The sequence below is a fragment of the Lithobates pipiens genome, unplaced genomic scaffold, assembly GCF_037356315.1.
Source record: "Lithobates pipiens isolate NorthernLeopardFrog02 unplaced genomic scaffold, aLitPip1_a1.2 Scaffold_16, whole genome shotgun sequence".
Lineage (NCBI taxonomy): Eukaryota > Metazoa > Chordata > Amphibia > Anura > Ranidae > Lithobates > Lithobates pipiens.
Window position 1 is genome coordinate 184545671 of NW_027507748.1, and position 19057 is coordinate 184564727.

Here is a 19057-nt window from a genome sequence, read left to right on the forward strand (position 1 = left end):
TAGGTGACAGAGATTTGAGACAATTGAGCTGTATGATGATACCAGATAAGATTCGGTAAACCAACTCCTCCCTGTTCCCTGGTTCTAAAAAGGGTTTCCTTATGCCACGTACACACGATCAAACAAGCGGGTGGAAAAGTCCGGCAAACTCAAGTCCGCTGGACAATCCCCCGTGTGTAGCCTCCGGCATACTTTTTTGACCCGAAAGTACGGCGGACTTAGAATGCCGTGTTACACTCCAATCTTCCCGGCGGACTCGCCTTTCGGCGGACAATCCGGCCGTGTGTGTGCCAGTCCGCCGTACATTTGAAATGAACGGACTTTTCCCGCCCGGAGAAAAGTCCGCTCATTTCGAGCGGGTCTCCAGGTAGGCGGGGCCCGCGAAGGAGACGTCGCTGGCCCCGCCGCCTGGTATGGACTTAAAGGGGAACCCCAACACCAAAAAAATCAGAGTGGGGGTCCCCCCAAAGTCCACAACAGACCCTTGTCCGAGCACGCTACCCGGCCGGCCAGGAAAGGAGTGGCGAGCGAGCGCCCCCCCTCCTGAGCCGTACCAGGCCGCGTGCCCTCAACATGGGGGGTGCCTTGGGGAAGGGGGGGCCGCCCTAAAGCACCTTGTCCCCATGTTGATGAGGACAAGGGCCTCTTCCCGACAACCCTGGCCGTTGGTTGTCGGGGTCTGCGGGCGGGGGGCTTATGGGAATCCGGGAGCCCCCTTTAATAAGGGGGCCCCCGGATACCGGCCCCCCACCCTATGTGAATGAGTATGGGGTACAATGTACCCCTACCCATTCACCTGTAAAATAAAGTACAAAAAAAACACAACACACAAGATAAAATAATTTATTGCACAGCTCCGGGGGTCTTCCGTCTTCGGGGGTCTTCTCGCCGGACTCCTCCGCTATCTTCTTGTAGTTCTTTTACTAGCCGAGGAGCCCGGCTTTCTTCTTCGTCGCCGTGGTCTCTTCTTCCGACTTCGGGGGTCTTGTCCCCCTCTTCGGTTCTTCTGCCGGGCCACCGCGCCTTCTTATAGCTCTTTTACAGGCGGTAGCCCGGTCTTCTGTCGCCGCCGCCGCCGCCTTCCGTTCTTCTTCTTCTTCTTCTCCTGGAGATGTTGACTCGACGTTCTCTCCGGCCGCAATGCCAGGGATGCAGACCCCGACAACCAACGGCCAGGGTTGTCGGGAAGAGGCCCTTGTCCTCATCAATATGGGGACAAGGTGCTTTGGGGTGGGGGGGCCGCGCGCCCCCCCTCCCCAAGGCACCCCCCATGTTGAGAGCACGCGGCCTGGTACGGCTCAGGAGGGGGGGGGGCGCTCGCTCACCCCTCCTTTCCTGGCCGGCCGGGTAGCGTGCTCGGACAAGGGTCTGTTGTGGACTTTGGGGGGGACCCCCACGCCGATTTTTTCGGCGTTGGGGTTCCCCTTTAAGTCCATACCAGGCGGCGGGGCTAGCAACGTCTCCTTCGCGGGCCCCGCCTACCTGGAGACGCGCTCGAAATGAGCGGACTTTCCTCTGCGTGTGTGGGCGAGTCCGTTCATTTCAAAACTAGGGCGGATAGTACGGCGGACTTAGTACGCCGTATTAGTCTGCTGAAAAAGTGCCGTGTGTGGGCAAGTAGCCCGTTCGGAAAGTCCGACGGACAGTCTGGCGGGAAGTCCGCCAGACTAAGTACGTCGGACAGGCGGCTACGTGTGTACGCGGCTTTAGCCTCCCTATGTCCTTTAGTTCCCCAAATAAATCGGATCATCTTGGATTGGAATCGCCTAATTTGATCCCTAGGAATTGGGATAGGTAATGACCTAATAAGTATAAAATGCGTGGTAAAAGTGTAATTTTAACGGAGTTGACCCTGCCTAACCATGAAAGTCCCAGGTTATCCCATTGGGTGAGATCGCCTCCTAGTTTATGAAACATTGGGGGGAAGTTAGCAGCGTATAGGTTGTCAACTGAAGCCGTCAAGTTAATTTGTAGATAAGGGATTGCTTTTTCATGCCATTAAAATTGGAAGTTTTCTTTTAGTTGTGTGATCAGGCTGGCGGGTAGGTTGACGTTCAAAGCTAGGGATTTCACGTAGTTCACCCGAAGTCCAGAGACTTTAGCAAAGTCATTGAGCACCCAGCAAATATTCGGTAGTGAAGTTAATGGTGAAGTGATAAAGAGCAGTATATCATCAGCAAAAAGGGCACATTTATGAGTCCTGGGCCCACAACGTACTCCATGGATATCAGGGTTGTCCCTGATGGCAATGGCTAGGGTCTCAATGACAATGGCAAAAGTGAGTAGGGATAAGGGAAGCCCCTGCCTTGTATCTCGTAGCATTGGGGACTGGGAATGATTCAGAGTAAAAGCTATGCATTTTGATTTTTCCCTCTGGGTTGGAGTAGAGGGCCCCTATTATGTTTAAAAAGTATTGTCCAAAGCCCCATCTTTGCAGAATTGAGGTCAGGTAAGACCAAGAGACAGAGTCAAATGCTTTCATCAGATCTAAGGAGAGCAGGAACCCTGTTTGAGGAGTGCCCCTGTCCCATTCTGACCATAGAAGAGAGACAATGTTGATTGTCCTCCTGATCTGGGCCCTGGTTCCCAGGTATAAAACCTACCTGGTCCTTATGTATGTAAAGGCTGATAAAATTGGAGATTCTATCCGCTAAGATTTTTGGCAAGATTTTAAGGTCATTAGTGATTAATGATATAGGATGGTAATTTGTAGGACAACTAGATTCTTTGCCAGGTTTGGGAATAACTGTAATGAAGGCGGAGTCTAAGGCCTTATCAAGCTGAGTTCCTGCTCATAATTGGTTGTAAAATCTAGCCAGCTAAGGGTTTAAGGTGGGGAAAAGTGTTTATAGTATGGAATTGAGAAGCCATCGGGGCCGGGGCCAAATTATTTAGAAAATTTTTAATGACTTGAGTCACTTATTCGGCTTAGCAATTGGCGATTCCAATTCAGCCCTATGTTGGGCTGTGATCTTAAGGATGTTTAGTGAATCGAGAAATGAGTCCCGTAAGTTAGGGGAGGAGACCTTCCCCTCACTACTATATAGAGAGCTATAAAAAGTTTGGAAGACTTCAAGGATTTTTTGAGGATTTTGTGAGAGGGTGCAATAGCGAAGCTTAAGTTTGGGGAAGGTGTGATATTTGATTTTAGGGGTCAACCTATTGGCCAGGAGAGTGCCTGTTTTGTCTTTCTGGTGATAAAACCAGCCTCCTTCCCAGCGTAGACTTTTTTCTGCTATGGCAGTGAGAGCGAGATTCAAGGTTGTACATGCTGTTTCAAGTCTTTCCGCAGAGTCTGGGGTGGGGTTGCGTTTGTGCAGTTTACTTAATAGTAAAAATTCCTTCTCCAGTCTTTCAATATCTGCCTTTCGAGCTTTACAGATCCTAGAGCCGATTTTATTAATGTTTCCCCTAATAAAGGCTTTATGTGCTGTCCAGAGTGTGGTGGGGAAGACATCATTGACATCATTTAATAAAAAGTAATCCTGTAGTTCCTTTTCAATTTCAAGTGCATGGGTGGGCTTGCTAAGGATCGAGGCATTAAGTCTCCAGCAATACCCTTTATGGTGTCCCGAAGGTCTGTTCATGATAAGGATAAGTAAGGAGTGATCTGACCAGGCAGAGTCTTTTATGACAGACTTAGTCACCAGCGGGATATGGGTCGATAGTAGAAAGAAGTTTTCGATTCTAGCATAGGTATTGTGAGGTTTAGAAAAATATGTATAGTCCCAGGAATGTGGATTCATCTCTCTCCACACATCTACCATCCCCTGGTGAAAAATCTGTCTAGCAACATTGAGGCTCTGCCTGGTGGGATGGATATGGCCTCTGCCTGGCGAGTGGTATTTGTCCTGTCCTGCATCAAAAGCAGTGTTAGAGTCTGCTCCATATAAGACCAGACCCTCAGTAAGTGGATTCAAGGTGTGCAAGAGGGTTTTGAAAAACTTGGATTGCCCCATATTTGAAGCATAATATGAGATAAGTGAATATAGCTGTTCATCAATGAGGCCTTTCACAAGCAAGAACCGGCCATCTGGATCCTTAAACTCTGAGAGAAAAGAGAACTGGGTAAAGTGAGAAAAAAATACGTCCACTCCCTTAACTTTGTTGTCAGAATCTGCCAGATAAAATCTGGGAAATTTTGAGTGTATTAAGGAGGGGGAATATGATTTAGGAAAATGTGTCTCCTGGAGAAACAGTATGTCTATTTTAAGGTCATGGTAGGACTGGAAAATATTCTGGTGTTTAATGTGTGAGTTAAGCCCCTGAACATTATGCAATGTAGGGAGGGACAGGGTGTGGTGTCATCCATGGAGCAGCCCAGAGGTCATTGCCATCAAATCCCAATCACCTATTTTCAACCCAGTGGGACGTCCTGAGTTCAGAGAAATAGCATCGTCAAGGGAAGCAGCCTTCAGGATCTTGCAGGAGAATGAGGTCACACACGCCACTAGAAGAAGAATTAGTACAAGTAAAAGTAGATAGAAGAGAGAAAAGTAAGAGGAGTATAAGGAGACAATCCCCAGGGTGGATTGGATGGGAAAAAATCTGTGTCCCCCAACCAGTGGGGGAGGTCCTGACTAGGAGGACAATCAAATCTGCTGCTGCCAGTTTACAGAAAGAGGTGCAACATTACAGCTCTGTTCACGGTACTCCAAAATTTATATTTAAGAACTTATGATAATTAGAGTGAATCACCCTTAACAATTAGAACAAATAAACAATTAATGGGGGTAGAGCTGATGGGAGCTGAGCTACAGCTGGGGGTTCAAGGGAAGATGAGCAAGTGAATGGTGGGGAGGTATTCAGTTTGCTAGATAGGGGAATTAGCTCCAAGCTACCAGGGAGATGTGGTAGAGGGGAACAGGGGGAACTCCAGAGGGTGTGGAAATAGGCAGTCCAAATGTCAGGCAGCTGACAGTTCATGTCCAGGGAGGAGAGGGGTCACAATAGTCTGCTGGAAATCAGCATGGGTCACATATAATTCTAGGGGCCATCTGGATGGAGGGGGGAGAGGGGAAGAGGGGAAATAAATCCATAGCGAGTGGGCCAAGGCATAGTTCAGGAAGTCCAGGGTAACCGTGAAGGTGTCCAAAGCCCATATAGTGGGGAGCTTGTAGAGGGGCAGGATACATTCTGACAGCTTGTGAGAAGGGTGGAAGGACATAGGGGATCTTCAGAGTCCAACAGTGGAGCAGGGGGAAAATCCCCCTGAGGGCAAACGATGTGTGATTCCAGTTGGGCATTGATGCCAAAGGGGCCGAGTGGACCCAGTGCCAGTAAAGGGACTGTAGAAATGAGAATGCAGTAGACCACCAAATCAAGGAGGTAATCCTTCTTTGGCCTTTTTTCTTTTAGGCTTCTACCATAGAGATGTGAGTGAGCTGGAGGGAGGTGGTTGCTTGGTCAGACTTGAGGAAGAAGACTGCATTGGAGAGGGCTGCTCCGTAGAAATGAGGCCCAGTTTCTGTAGCAGATGTTCACCTCCTAGAAAAGAGCAAAATCTGAAGGACTTGTTGTGGTACTCAAACATCAAACTTAAGGAAAACAGCCACCAGTACTTGATGTTTTTCTGTGTTAGTACTGTCAGCAGAGGTTTAAGCGCTCGCCCTTTCTGGATTGTGTATGGTGAAATGTCAGCATAAATTTGGACTGGGTGACCCATAATTTGGATTTGCAGGGTGGAGCGTGCTTTCCTCATTACTTCTTCTTTGATGTTGTAGTAGTGGGGCTTGTCCACAATATCTTGGGGTAGACCATCAGGTTGGGGGGGTCCTAGAGCCCTATGGGCCCGATCAAGCTCCATTTTGTGTGCCCTAATCAGGAATTCGTTTTTTAATGAGAGAGTGCACTGCTTCCAGTATATCCGTAATGGTCTCAGGCAGGCCTCTGATTCTGAAATTAAGCCTTCTGGACCTGATTCCAAGGTCATACATTTTGGCCATGGCAGTTTCCAGTTGGTCATGTAAATCTTGGATGCAATCAGTATTCTGATTAGCCCTGTTCATTGTGGAGTCCACTATGTTTTCAATGGTTTCAATGCGAGAGCCCAGTATCTGGAGATCTTTTTTAATATAAGTAGTGATCCTAGATTAGTCTGTGCTAATCCCCTATCCAGCATTTCTGCAAACCTGGAAAACATGATGGAGATATCATGGTGCTGGGGGGTATGAAGCTCCTTATCCTGGTATGTCTCAGTCTGCCCAGGGGATGCTACAGCAGAGGGGGACATCAGGATCTCGCAGAGTGTCTGGTTTAAGAGAGACACTGTAGTGGCTGGTGATAATGGGCCCCCAGAAAATGTGGTGGTGGGGGCTCTGCCACATACCTCCTCCTGTAGAGTGCCCCACCATGGAGAGGGGAGAGAGGCCCCTGTGTTGGTTGGTTGTCTCATGTTCCGCTGTCATCTTGGAAGCTGCTGGCGTCTCTGAGGAGGCTTTAAATTGTGCTTACAGGCCTCTTTACGCTGTCCCCACCAGCATCAAAGTGTGGCCTGTGTCCCAGCACTGCGGTAATCTCTCCCGGGTGATTCCGCTCAGTGCTGGGAGTGACTGATGAACGGAGTGGAACGGAGTTCCGAGATCAAGCGGGTATCTCATTCGGCTCCACACTTGCACCTTTTTGTACATTTTATCTGCATATTTATGATTGAAGAAATCCTCTCCTCCTAGAACTGCTCTCCTTCCTTTACCCAGCCCAAGTAACAAACTCCAGAAGCTTAATACACATGCAAAAGCTCCTGTAAAAAGCCTGTAAAATTCCTGAAAGACACACTTCTAAAACTCGAGGAATATGCTTTGTCTATGTTCTGCTCAGGTGTGAATGCAAGCTTAAATTGCTGTGATGCACTACTTCTATACTGCGCTACTGGTAATTAATAAAAGATAAGTATTTTACTTCCTACAATAATATATGTATATTTAAAGTGTATAAGGATCCAGTGCAAGTTCTACATCCCTTACTCATTTGTAATATATTAGTACAGTTTGGCTCTGATGATCATGTAAAATGTGTTTCTCTCTTTCATTTTGTTCTAATGTTCATTTATTTTTCATGAAGCACTACTGAACACATGCCATTGAACTGTCCTCATATTAAACGGAACAGAGCAAAATGTATATAAATATTCATTGAATTTTTACAATAACATTACCATTTTGTTTTCTGCTTGACTGTGTTTCAGTCTCCTCTCTAAAGCAGGCCGAATAACTTCTAGAACAATATCTCTTATATTATTCCCCTTGATCGGAAAATGGTGAAATCACATTACCAGACTAGGAAAAGGTATTCCTTCAATAGACAATGCATTTGATTATGGGTTATTGTCAGAAAAAGAGGACATAATGTTGATATCAACTGAATAAATAAAATAATTACAGTATGAAAGCTCACATAAATGAGAATCATTATGATTAAGGAAATACAATAATGTATCATTTCTGAACCATTCTTCTTTTAGCACAATATAAAACCCCAATTGGAAATTCATACAAATGAAAATGTGAATATTTCTAACGGTAAACCGTTTCAGTCATATAGGTTTATAGGAGGGAAAATTGTTCATTTTGTAGGATAAATGTTGTTTATCACAGTTGGTAATTTAAGGTGTGTAGGGAACCCTTAGAAGGTTACACACACTTAGTTTACACACAATTGCAGATTAAAAACCTTTTTATTGGAGTACAGTATTCAAAGAGAATAACGATATCTAATCAGTTACAAGTATTTCATAGACAATAGAAAGCGGATTAAAGATATTGTACTCTTCATGAAAAGGATCTTATGTTCTAGTACATTATCATGGCATGTTTTTAGACAGCATGCAATAATTGAGGCAGCACTAACAGAAGATGATTGGATGGCAACCTTATAAACAATACGTTCCAGAAAATGTAAATGTACTCTATAGCAGGGAGGTGCGGTGAGGTCAGCGGCTGGTGAGGCACTGGTTAGTATCAGAGCCAGATACACACAGGTTACATACGCTGCGATTGTAATGCCGCGTACACACGACCAGACTTAGGTCCGACAGACTTTCAACGGAGTTCTGACGGAGTTCTGACAGAGTTCTGACAGAGTTCTGACGGACTTTCCGAATGAACGGACTTGGCTACACACAATCACACCAAAGTCCGACGGATTCGAATGTGATGACGTACGACCAGACTAGAATAAGGAAGTTCATAGCCAGTAGCCAATAGCTGCCCTCGCATCGGTTTTTGTCCGTCGGACTAGCACACACACGAGCGGATTTCTCGGTAGGAACTGGGTCCGGCGGAGTTCTGGTGGAAAAATTTGAAACATGTTCCATTTCTAAAGTCTGTCAGACTTTTGCAAATCAAAAATCCGCTGCAGCCCACACACGATCGAATAGTCTGCCAGAATCATTCCGTCAGACTTTTGATGTTGAAAAGTTTGGTCGTGTGTACGCGGCATTAGAGTGAGAGCAATAATTCTAGCAATTGACCTCCTCTGTAACTCTAAACATCTAATCGGTAAAAAAAATTTTAAAGCGTTGCCTATGTAGATTTTTAAGTACTGACGTTTGGTGCCATTCCAGGTGTGTGCGGAATTTTAAAGTGACATGTTAGGCATTTTAAAGTGTGACATGTTAGGTATCTATTTACTTGGTGTAACATCATCTTTCACATTATACAAAAAATCGGGTTATCTCATGATTTTATGATTCAAGTGCTTTGCACCTCTTGGTTTTCAAACAGCTAATCATAAAATTTAATTTTTTGTAGAAATATTTATATATAGTGTGTTGCATGTGCTGAATATAAGGTCTGATTAACATACTTTGGGACTTTTGGAACAAAAACTTACAGCCATATTTTGTCCACAAAGGGATGCGTCAGTGGTTACTAAGCTGTCAATTACATCCATTCATATTGTGTACTATGGCCTACTGCAGGGATATGCAATTAGCGGACCTCCAGCTGTTGCAAAACTACAAGTCCCATCATGCCTCTGCCTCTGAGTGTCATGCTTCTGGCTGTCAGAGTCTTGCTATGTCTCATGGGACTTGTAGATCTACAACAGCTGAAGGTCCACTAATTGCATATCCCTGGCCTACTGTATCGCCATGCTACTGCCATTACCTGGCTGCTGTCGCTCTCTTTACTGATCAGGTGATATGACCAGCTGTCACTTTGCCATTCCCATTGCTGATTTAGAACAAGCTCTTATGGGCCCATACAGTACAAAATATCGTTTATGAAAAGCCAAGCACCTCTCTCTTTGAACAGCTAATACATATCAACTTAGGCCTCCCTTCGCCATGGTTCTGTCCCTGAATACTGGGGAGCATCCTCCCATGTGACAGTGGACCAGTAACTAGTGGGTGAATTCACTGCTGCCTCTAAACTCTGACACTGGGTATTTCAGTAGAGGCTGCAATGAAAGGAGGAGCAGTGGAGGGTCAGTGGGGGAACAAAATAAATAGCACTGCAATTCACCACACTGCAAATTGTGAATTACCATAATGCATAGGTATAAAGCTAGCCTCAAAGTTTTTCACTTAAAGTGTATTTAAAGATAAAAAAAACATTTTTAAGGTTTGGACAAAGGGGAGGAGGATTAGACCCTCATCAAGTTCGTATTGCATTTTGTGTCCCTGCTTATCTAATTGTCCTGTTTTAGAAAGTAAGGGGAAATCCAAATCTTTAAACTTGAATGGAGACTGAAAGGTAAGGAGAAATGTTCTATTGGGAGCCATTGTTCAGGTGACAACTGTCTAAGATGGCAACAACTCCCCTCACTTTGGGAAGATCTGCCATCAGTAATTTCTGTCTGTGTCTCCAGTAGGGATGAGTTTGGTGTTCGACTAGAACGTATGTTCGACTCGAACATTAACTGTTCGCACGTTTGGCGAATACCAAATGTTATGGGCCATTTGCACCAAATTCGTGTGGCGCTCACGGCCCACAACGCACTGCGCCATCGCAGTGCATTGCTGGCTCATGATTGGCAAAGCATGCACTGTGACCCTGCATGCTTGGCCAATCACAGCGCCGGCAGCGAAGAGAGTCCTAATTGGCCACAGGCAGGCCAATTATAGCTCAGGGGGGTTTAGTACACGCCCCACACTATATATGGCCACCAGTGCAGCGGCTTTGTGTAGTGTGTTCCGGTGTGCAGGGAAAGAGCTAGATAGGCAGGGACATTGTGTTCTTTTCTCAGGCATCTGCAGGAGTTAAAGTGGATGTTGTATGCCTCCAGCACAGTATACACCTGTATCTACCCTTTATTGCTGGTGTTCTCTCATACAGGCATCTGCAGAAGTTAATGGGTGTTGTGTGCCTCCATCACGGTATACACCTGTATCTACCCTTTATTGCTGGTGTTCTCTCATACAGGCATCTGCAGAAGTTAATGGGTGTTGTGTGCCTTCATCACGGTATACACCTGTATCTACCCTTTATTGCTGGTGTTCTCTCATATAGGCATCTACAGGAGTTAGTGGGTGTTGTGTGCCTACAGCACAGCACAGTATACACCTGTATCTACCCTTTATTGCTGCTGTTCTCCGATACAGGCATCTGCAGGAGTTAGTGGGTGTTGTGTGCCTACAGCACAGCACAGTATACACCTGTATCTACCATTTATTGCTGGTGTTCTCTCATACAGGCATCTGCAGGAGTTAGTGGGTGGTGTGTGCCTACAGAACAGCACAGTATACACCTGTATCTACCCTTTATTGCTGGTGTTCTCTCATACATGCATCTGCAGGAGTTAGTGGGTGTTGTGTGCTTCCAGCACAGCACAGTATACACCTGTATCTGCCCTTTATTGCTGGTGTTCTCTCATACAGACATCGGCAGGAGTTAGTGGGTGTTGTGTGTCTCCAGCACAGCGCAGTATACACCTGTATCTACCCTTTATTGCTGGTGTTCTCTCATATAGGCATCTGCAGGAGTTAGTGGGTGTTGTGTGCCTACAGCACAGTTTATGCCTGTATCTACCCTTTATTTCTGGTGTTCTCTCATACAGGCATCTGCAGGAGTTAGTGGGTGCAGTGTGCCCACAGCACAGCGCAGTATACACCTATATCTACCCTTTATTTCTGGTGTTCTCTAATACATGCATCTGCAGGAGTTGGTGGGTGTTGTGTGCCCACAGCACAGCGCAGTATACACCTGTATCTACCCTTTATTGCTGGTGTTCTCTCATATAGGCATCTGCAGGAGTTAGTGGGTGTTGTGTGCCTACAGCACAGTATACGCCTATATCTACCCTTTATTGCTGGTGTTCTCTCATACAGGCATCTGCAGGAGTTAGTGGGTATAGTGTGCCTACAGCACAGCACAGTATACACCTGTATCTACCCTTTATTGCTGGTGTTCTCTAATGCAGGCATCTGCAGGAGTTAGTGGGTGTTCTGTGCCTCCAGAACAGCACAGTATACACCTGTATCTACCCTTTATTGCTGGTGTTCTCTCATAGAGGTATCTGCAGGAGTTAGTGGGTGTTGTGTGCCTCCAGCACAATATACACTACCCAATTGCTTGTTTTCCCATCTCCCTGCAGTCCATTACTATGTCTGGAAGACCAACAAGGAGAGACAGACAGTCACAAGCCAATAAAAGAGGGCAAGCAGGCTCTGTGTCTAGAGACAACAGTGCTGGTCATGGACGCGGTTCATCATCATCGGCACGTGGCCATGGGACACGCTTGTCCTTATTGTTTTCGGCAGCTGGACGCGTTGAGCTGCCTCATGCCGAAGACTAGGTAGAGTGGATGACCAAGCCCTCTTCATCTTCCTCATCCTCTCTTACCCAGGCTCAGGGTACTAGCAAAGCAGCTGCCAACGAGTCTTCTTTCCTCGTCTCAATGTCATCAGTCACTCCTTCCCTAGACCCACCATGTCCTCCTGAGGAGTACCCCGAACTGTTTGAGCACAGTGTTGGGTACATGCTCCAGGAGGATGCCCAGCGTTTTGAGGGCTCTGATGATGGTACTCAGCTAGAGGAAGGCAGTAGCGTGAGCGCAGAGAGAGGGGATGCTCATGGCAGTCATGTTCCACCAGCTGCAGCATACTGCCAGGTTTGCGCCAGTGATGAAGAGGGAGGGGATGATGAGGTCACTGACTCCCCGTGGGTGCCTCATAGGAGAGAGGAGGAGAAGAAGGCACATCTCCAATGAGGCAGGATGCCCTCCAGGGGCCAGCTTAGGGGCAGCACACTGACTGAATCACATGGCAGAGCTCCGCCTGTGCAGGGCGCTGCCTCTGCACGTTATTCCAAAAGTTCTTTGGTGTGGGCCTTTTTTGAGACCAGTGCATCAGATCTCACTGCTGCTATTTGTAACATATGTCTCAAGCGTATCTCACGTGGCCAAAACATCAGCCGCTTGGGCACCACATGCTTGACCAGACATATGTTGACCTGCCATGCAGCTCGTTAGCAAGTGTACCTTAAAGACCCAGACCGAAGAACAAAGCGGACCTCTTCTTGCTCCTCATCAGCTGGGATCTCCAACCCCACTAGATCTTCAGTCCTCTCTGAAACCTGCACTGAGAGGAATGAAGGTGTAGAATTAGGTGTGTCACAGCCAAGTACTTGTGGGCACTCTGCTAGCAGTACACCCATGTCCGATTGTAGCAGGCAAATTTCCCTGCCCCAGCTGCTGGACCATCGAAAGAAGTTCACTCCCAGCCATCCACATGCCCAGTTGTTGAATGCTACCTTGACTAAATTGCAAGCACTTCAACTGCTGCCTTTTCAGTTGGTAGACTCGGCCCCCTTCCGCGAGTTTGTGCAATATGTTCCTAAGTGGCAGGTCCCCAAACGCCACTTTTTCTCAGGGCGATTCTGGCTCTCTACCAGCATGTTGAAGGCAAAGTCCATGCCTCGCTGCACAGGGCGGTCAGCGGAAAGGTGCATATCACCGCTGACTCATGGTCCTGCAGGCATGACAGGGACGTTACCTGTCTTTCACGGCCCATTGGGTGACTCATCTGGCAGTTGGGAAGGATGCAGGACAAGGTTCAGTAGTGTTGGATGTTGTTCTGCCACCACGCCTCCAAAATGCTACCACTGGTTGTGACACACCTCTTTCCTCCAACCCCTCCTCTTCTTCTTCCTCCATGGCCTCTTCCAGTGCTCTGTCCTCGGAACCAGCAGTGCTCCATAGGCGTTCAAGGGGCTATGCAAGTATGCAGGCAAAAAGATGCCATGCCGTGCTTGCACTGGTTTGTTTGGGGCACAGGAGCCACACTGGGGTAGATATTTTGTCAGCTATGCAGGCGCAGGCCGAGAGGTGGTTGACGCCATGCCAGCTTAAGCCAGGAATGGTGGTTTGCGACAATGGCACCGACCTCCTCTCCGCCCTCCGACAGAGACAACTGACCCATGTGCCCTGTGTGGCTCACGTCTTTAACCTGGTTGTGCAGTGGTTCTTGGGCAGGTACCCAGGCTTACAGGATGTCCTGAGGCAGGCCAGGAAAGTTGGTGTGCATTTCCACCGATCATTTAATGCCTGTGCTCCAAAAGCAGTTGAACCTGCCCAAGAACCGCCTTATGTGTGACATGCCCACCAGGTGGAACTCAATGTTGGCCATGCTGCAGCGGCTGCACATGCAGCAGAAGGCCATCAATGAGTACCTGTGTGACTACGGCACCAGGACAGGGTCAGGGGAGCTCAGTTTTTTCTCACCACGTGACACTGTACCTCTTGTCCACCTGTTGGAGCATACGCTGTGTGGAATAATGGACAGGGCACTTGAGGCAGAACAGAGGCAGGAAGAGGAGGACTTCCTTGCTTCTCAAGGCCCCCTTTATACAGACAGTGTTCCTGCTGTCCCACCCATCACACAGGGAGGATGAGGAGGAGGAGGAGGAGGCTTGTGTCAGCATGGAGGTGGAGCCTGGCACTCAGCATCAGCAGCAGCAGTCTTTTAGGGATGATTTTCAGTCCCAAGAAACATGTGGACTTGTACGTGGCTGGGAGGAGGTGGCTGCGGATCATGTTGTCCTTAGTGACCCAGAGGACTCCGAACCGAATGCCTCAGCTAACCTACGTTGCATGGCCTCCCTGATCCTGCAAAGCCTGCAGAAGGATCCTCATATTCTTCGGATCAAGGAGAAGGACCATTACTGGCTGGCCACTCTCCTTGATCCACGGTACAAGGGTAAGGTTGCGGACCTTATCTTGCTGTCGCAGATGGAGCAGAGGATGAGACATCTCCGGGAAGCCTTGCAGAAAGGTCTGTGCAACGCGTTCCCAGAGACTGGGAGGTTACAAACTCCTGGTCCTGAACAACGTTTTGCTGAGGCTTCAGTCACAGAAGGAGCGGTGGAGAACGTGGCCGTCTGACCGATGCGTTCAATTTTTTAGTCCGCAGCCCCAAGGTATGATCAGTTCCAGCAACCATCGCCGGTGTCTGATTTACATGATGCAGGAATACCTAGGGGCAAAGTCAGACTTGGACACCTTTCCTACCGAAAATCCTCTGGCTTACTGGGTCTTGAGGATGGATCACTGGCCAGAGCTTGCACAGTATGCAATTGAGCTACTGCCCTGTCCTGCAACCAGCGTTCTTTTGGAACGCACCTTCATTGCTGCTGGTGGCTTTGTAACCGATCACAGGGTGTGCCTGTCCAATGACTCAGTTGATCGACTGACCTTCATAAAGATGAATCAGTCTTGGATCACCACCAGCTACCAAGCACCTGAAGCTGATGAAACCAATTTTTTTTTGAAATGTCACATCACTTCAAGACTCCCTATGCTGATGCTGAATGACTTTCCTGTTATGTTGCCTGACTATCCTCTTCCTCCTTAATGATCCTTCTGATATCTTGGAAGAATATTTTTGGTTCTGGGTGATGCCACCAGCCCAATTTTTCAGTCCCTGTTTAACAGGGGCATGTAATTAGAGTGCAATGCTTTGCAGTAGGGCTCATTCCTGCACTCCAACTAGAGTATATAGGAGAGGTTGCAGTGTTGTGGCACCAGCACCAGTGCCTAAGGCCCAATTTTTCAGCCTCTGTTTAACAGGGGCATGTAATACAATTTTTGATCTAATGCTTTGCAGCAGGGCTCATTCCTGCACTCCAACTAGAGTATATAGGAGAGGTTGCAGTGTCGTGGCACCAGCACCAGTGCCTAAGGCCCAATGTTTCAGCCCCTGTTTAACAGGGGCATGTAATACAATTTTTGATGCAATGCTTTAATTACAAATCTTGATATAATCGTTCACAGCAGGATGCTCCAGCAAGAGTCACTTTGAGGGCTTACAGTGTTGTGGCAACACCAACACCTTAGGCCCCCTTTTCTTCAGAGCATATTGGGCAGGCCCCTACTTTCAAACATCCAACTTACAAATGTCTCCTACTTGCAAATGGAAGGAGACAACAAGAAGTGAGATGAAAAAAGATGGACGGCCCAAAAAATTATACAGGGGTGATAACCCTTCCCCATGTTTTCCAAAAATCTTAAAAATAGATTTTTTGACTGGAGCTACACTTTAAAAGTGTACCAGTTCAAAATTACAAACAGATTCTACTTAACACAACAAACCTACACAGTCCCTGTCTTGATATAATCGTTCACAGCAGGGCGCTCCAGCAAGAGTCACTTTGAGGGCTTACAGTGTTGTGGCAACACCAACACCATAGGCCCCCTTTTCTGCAGAGCATATAAGGCAGGCCCCTACTTTCAAACATCTAACTTACAAACGTCTCCTACTTGCAAACGGAAGGAGACAACAAGAAGTGAGATGAAAAAATAAGGATGGCCAAAAAAATTATACAGGGGTGATAACCCTTCCCTATGTTTTCTAAAAATCTTAAAAATATTTTTTTTGACTGGAGCTACTGTACACTTTAAAAATTTACCAGTTCAAAATTACAAACAGATTCTACTTAACACAACAAACCTACACAGTCCCTGTCTTGTTTGCACCACTTGTATACTGCTGTTCTGAGTATATAGGGCCTGGGGGCCACACATATTTCCTTTTTTTAATTTAGGTACGGGGTTCCCCTTAATATCCGTACAAGACCAAAAGGGGCTGGTAATGAGCAGGGGTGGCTACCCATGCCATTTTTCTCAATGATTTTCATCCATATTGCTGGAACCAGATATTACATTAAAACCGCAAGCAGTTTTAAATGACTTTTTTTCTGTTAAATGTCATTTTGTGCTGGGACTGTTCTAAACACGGGAAACACATGCCACTTCACAGGCATACTAGGCACGATATTTAAAGGAATAGTTCACTTTTTGTTCACTTTTATCGTCATTAAAATCAGTGCTCCCGAAAAAACTGATGTTTTTTGTATCAATAGTTTTTATTCAAGAAATTTTCATACTTAACAACAACATAGGGTTACAGAATGAGTGCTACATATTGCATAGAAAATGATAAGGAGAAGGACAACAAAAGCACAATTGACAATCTTGATGACTTACAAGGACAATGCCTACTGTAGAGTGAAAGCATATGCAAACTCAGATCTTATACTGTGTTACTTCCTGTTGTTGCTGATTACATGACCTTATTTGCTAATACACATAGTTCTTCCCACCTATGGGCACCCCAACTGGGAACTAGCTGCACCCATGAGGTGAGAAGACCCGGTTTCCAGTCATCCGCAAGTCAGAAGACCAAAGTTGGCAACTTCGAAATTCAGATTGCCTAGTGTTTCCATAAGGAGAATCATTCAATAATACGGTAACCCAAAAATAAACAAATAAAAGTAACAGGGGAGGGAAAAGGAATAGGGGTTGGAGCTGTCAAAGGACTCGAGAGGAAAGGAGGTCTGCCCTATGAGAAAAGCTAAGTAGAAAAAGCATGCATAGATTGTTCTTACAACAATTTGTGAGAGTTATACCAATCTACCCAAGGCTTCCAGTCTTCCAGGAAAGCTGCTCTTTTCCCTAAGTTAGTCGCTAAAGCTAGCTCATATGTGTAGTGAATAGACAGGATTCGCAGAGCCTCCCGCAAATTCGGGGGGTCTGGCGACTTCCAGACTCTAAGGCCGCGTACACACGGGCGGATTGTCTGGCCAACTAAGTTCGTCAGACAATCCGACAGACAGTCTGTCCAAACTTTTGAATGAACGGACTTGCCCACACACGGCACTTTTTGAGCGGACTAATACGGCGGACTAAGTCCGCCATACAATCCGCTCTACTTTTGAAATGAACGGACTCGCCCACACACGCGGAGGAAAGTCCGCTCATTTCGAGCGCGTCTCCAGGTAGGCGGGGCCCGCGAAGGAGACGTTGCTGGCCCCGCCGCCTGGAATGGACTTAAAGGGGAACCCCAACGCCGAAAAAAAACGGCGTGGGGGTGCCCCCCAAAGTCCACAACAGACCCTTGTCCGAGCACGCTACCCGGCCGGCCAGGAAAGGGGGGAAAGCAAGCGCCCCCCCCCCTCCTGAGCCGTACCAGGCCGCGTGCCCTCAACATGGGGGGTGCCTTGGGGAAGGGGGGGCCGCGCGGCCCCCCCACCCCAAAGCACCTTGTCCCCATGTTGATGAGGACAAGGGCCTCTTCCCGACAACCCTGGCCGTTGGTTGTCGGGGTCTGCGGGCGGGGGGCTTATCGGAATCCGGGAGCCCCCTTTAATAAGGGGGCCCCCGGATACCGGCCCCCCACCCTATGTGAATGAGTATGGGGTACAATGTACCCTTACCCATTCACCTGTAAAATAAAAGTACCAAAAAAACACACGAAATAAAATATTTTATTGCACAGCTCCGGGGGTCTTCTATTGCACAGCTCCGGGGGTCTTCCGTCTTCGGGGGTCTTCTCGCCGGACTCCTCCGCTATCTTCTTGTAGCTCTTTTGCTAGCGGAGGAGTCCGGCTTTCTTCCTCCCGCCGCCGGCCTCTTTTCCCGACTTCGGGGGTCTTGTCCCCCTCTTCGGTTCTTCTGCCGGGCCACCGCGCCTTCTTATAGCTCTTTTACAGGCGGTGGCCCGGTCTTCTGTCGCCGCTGTCGCCGCCGCCGCCGCTGTCGCCGCCGCCGCCGCCGCCTTCCGTTCTTCTTCTTCTTCTTCTCCAGGAGATGTTGCCTCGACGATCTCTCCGGCCGGAATGCCAGAGCCGCGCTGTGCGGCCACTTATATAGTGTCAATGGGGCGGTGTCACATGGTATATGTCACATGGGTTGGTGTCACATGGTGACCCCGCCCCCTTACGATGTCATAGTCCCCATGTGACATCAACCCATGTGACCAACCCATGTGACATATACCATGTGACACCGCCCCATTGTCACTATATAAGTGGCCGCGCAGCGCGGCTCTGGCATTCCGGCCGGAGAGATCGTCGAGGCAACATCTCCTGGAGAAGAAGAAGAAGAAGAAGAAGAAGAAGAAGAATGGAAGGCGGCGGCGGCGACAGCGGCGACAGAGGCGACAGAGGCGACAGAAGACCGGCGCCCGCCTGTAAAAGAGCTATAAGAAGGCACGGTGGCCCGGCAGAAGAACCGAAGAGGGGGACAAGACCCCCGAAGTCGGGAGAAGAGGCGTGCTCGGACAAGGGTCTGTTGTGGACTTTGGGGGGCACCCCCACGCCGATTTTTTTCGGCGTTGGGGTTCCCCTTTAAGTTCATACCAGGCGGCGGGGCCCGCGACGTCTCCGTCGCGTGCTCCGCCTACCTGGATACCCGCTCGAAATGAGCAGACTTTTCTCCGGGTGGGAAAAGTCCGCTCATTTCGAAAGTACAGCGGACTGGCACACACACGGGCAGACTGTCCGCTCAAACCAAGTTTGGACGGACAATCTTACGGAAATTCCGTAAGACTTTGTTCGTCAGACTGTCCGCTGAAAAAGTCAGCTGAAGCCCACACACGAGCGGACTGTCCACTCAAATGTGTTTCGGCGGACTAAGTTGGGCAGACAGTCCGCCCGTGTGTACGCGGCCTAAGAATAGTAAGTTTAGCTGCTAAGAACAAATGAGTTGTGAATTGTCTAAACGGTGGTGGAATATCCTCAATGCCTACGTTCAATAATACTAGGGAGGGGGGGTGGGTCAATGTCATACCAGTTACCTGATGAAATATCTGGAGTGCCTCTGTCCAAAATCCAGCCAACTTACT